At 45.8% G+C, this 2,645-nt stretch overlaps 1 pseudogene; it reads left to right on the top strand.

The window, feature by feature from the left end:
• The first annotated feature begins 662 nt into the window (after positions 1-662).
• LOC130023167 (immunoglobulin heavy variable 1-69-like) lies at positions 663-1,166 on the top strand (annotated as a pseudogene).
• The last annotated feature ends 1,479 nt before the right edge of the window (positions 1,167-2,645 follow it).

The following is a 2,645-nucleotide window of genomic DNA, read 5'->3' on the forward strand; positions in this document are numbered from 1 at the left end:
GGGAAGCAGCTCCCTCAGCTCCATATAAAAAGCTTTTTGAAAACCAGAAAACTAATTTTGCTTTGTTGAGAAAACAAAAACAAAAATAAGTATAGGACACAGAAGGTTAAATTGTGCATACTTAACCGTTTTGGGAGGAACATTTAAGATATTGATAAGGCAGTAAAACCTGTATGCAGGGGGCATTTCTGGACTTCTTCATATCTCCAATGGAAATCTCTGGGGCATTAGAATCGTTTTGTAGTCTCATTGTAGTATGCCTTGGGGAGTTACAGGATCCCAGAAATAACCTCAGAGACCCGGTGTGCCCAGATGTGTCCAGGCCATACAGATGTGGGGTCCTGAGGGGAAGGTCCTGAAAGGGCTTGGGTCTCCAGAGGGGGAATTCTGTGTGCACAGAGTCCTGGGACAAGACAGGATCTCATTTCCTCAAACAAGGGTCAGAACGTGGACCTCTTCACTACCCTTGAGTATGGAACGAGTGGCTTCCACCAGCGCCTTCTCAGGTTGGACCAGGTCTTCAGCTATGAGTTCTCCCTCCTCATGAATATGCAAATTACACGAGGGACAGTGAGTTAAATACAGATGTGTTTGTGTCATGACAACCTCAAACAGCAGACACACTCACACCTTCAGAAGCCCCTGAGTGCACGGTCCCCACCATGGACTGGACCTGGAGAATTCTCTTCCTGGTAGCAGTGGCTGCAGGTAAGTGTCCCCATGCCCTGGGCTGAGGGAACAGGGCCAGTCAAGTGGAGTTCACCCACTCCTGTCTGCTGTCCACAGGTGTGAACTCCCAGGTGTAGTTGGTGCAGTCGGGGACTGAGGTGGGAAAACCTGGGACATCAGTGAAGATCTCCTGCAAGGCGTCTGGATACACCTTCACCAGCTACTGGATGAACTGGGTGCGGCAGGCCCCAGGACAAGGGTTCAAGTGGATGGGAAGCATTCACCCTGATGCTGGTGTTACAAATTACGCACGGAAGTTCCAGGGCAGACTCACCTTCACTGCAGACAAGTCCAGGGACACAGCCTACAAGGTACTGAGCAGGATGAGCACTGAGGACACGGCCGTGTATTACTGTGTGAAACACACAGTGTGGCAACCACATCCTGAATGTGTCAGAAAACTGAGGGGGAAGCAGCTGTGCCAGGTGAGGAGATGACAGGGACACTGATTCTCCTGACTTCCTCCTCAGAGAGTCAGGGTCTGAGACACAGAATGCGACTCCCAGGGCCAGGCTTCATCTGACGGAAAGGCTCAGGATATCTCTGTCTTTCAGCAACAGTCAAGAAGAAGATGGCCTCTCTCTAGAACACCTGGTGTTATTCATAATTTCTTCTAGGATTTTGTGTGGAGCACCCCAGATGATACAGGAAGAACCACATGGAACTTTGGGCTGGGGTCAGGTTTCTGAACTTTAGGTCTATCCATGGTAGAACCCCAATGTTCCACATTTTGTTTGAAATTCTGTCTCTGCAAGAAATCCTTTTCTCTGAGATGGATTCCTTGTTGTGGCCAGCCCCCATTCTGGAGTTTCTGTGCCACCCTGCCCCTTTGTACATCTTCATATGTTTATATTTCTAAGCTGGAATCCTGCCATTGGACAAGAGACAGTGGAGGAGATGCCCATATATGAAAGGGATCAGTGCCACATTTCTTCTATCACGTGGTGGTAAGGAAATGGTCAGTTTCTGGGTCTGTGAAGGTTTGATGTTGGGGACATCTCAGCCCAGCTCAGGGGAATTTCGTTACCCAAGCACAGACACATGGTCTGGGGTGTGCCCAGTAGGGCTGGTAGTAGCATGGACCAGCAGACAGAATCTACAGCAAGGCCTCAGGAGCTGTTCCTTCCACCACATGGTCATGCATCCCAGCTGAGCTTACCTGGGGTGTGACCTCACCAAATGACCAATATTCCTGGGCAATATATGGTATTGTGTGAGACACATCACATTGCAGAGTCTGGCAAGCTCCCCGTGGTGTATTCTATATGCCAAAAACAGTAACAATAATGGGTCTTATTCCCCTGACCCTGAAAGAGCCTCCAATATGGGAAGGATGTGTAAGGAGAGACTGCTAAAATCTTAGGGATGGACTGAATGGAGAGGTTACTGGCCCCCGCTCGAGCAAACAGATGAACAATGGGATACCAGTGATACTGTGACAATGATTGAGTGAGGCATTAATTTTGTGCATGCCTTGCAATCTGGGAAAAAATAATCACAATGTATCCCTTTCTCTCACTTGATATTGAGAACATGATATACATGATCATATATTCATGCACAAATGTATACATTATATGAGTGGAAAACAGATATATATATATATATATATATATATATATATATATATATATATATACTCTCAGTGTCCACGGGGAAGCCTCAGAAAGCTTGACAATGTGAGGGTCTATGAGTCATGTAGACCACAGTATTACTGGGAATATATGTGCTTTCATAATTGGATTATTACCTTGACTTCTTATGCAGAATCAAAATTTATACCTGTACTTTAAAAACTGTTACAAATATATCAAAATGGTCAATATACAAAAAATGAGCAAACCCTTCCTAATGACAGGAAAAATGGTCATATCTGATATAAGAGTATTTTTATTCCCTTCCCTAGAAAAACATTG

This window comes from Sorex fumeus, unplaced genomic scaffold (assembly GCF_029834395.1).
Source record: "Sorex fumeus unplaced genomic scaffold, SorFum_2.1 ptg000022l, whole genome shotgun sequence".
In the NCBI taxonomy this organism is placed as follows: domain Eukaryota; kingdom Metazoa; phylum Chordata; class Mammalia; order Eulipotyphla; family Soricidae; genus Sorex; species Sorex fumeus.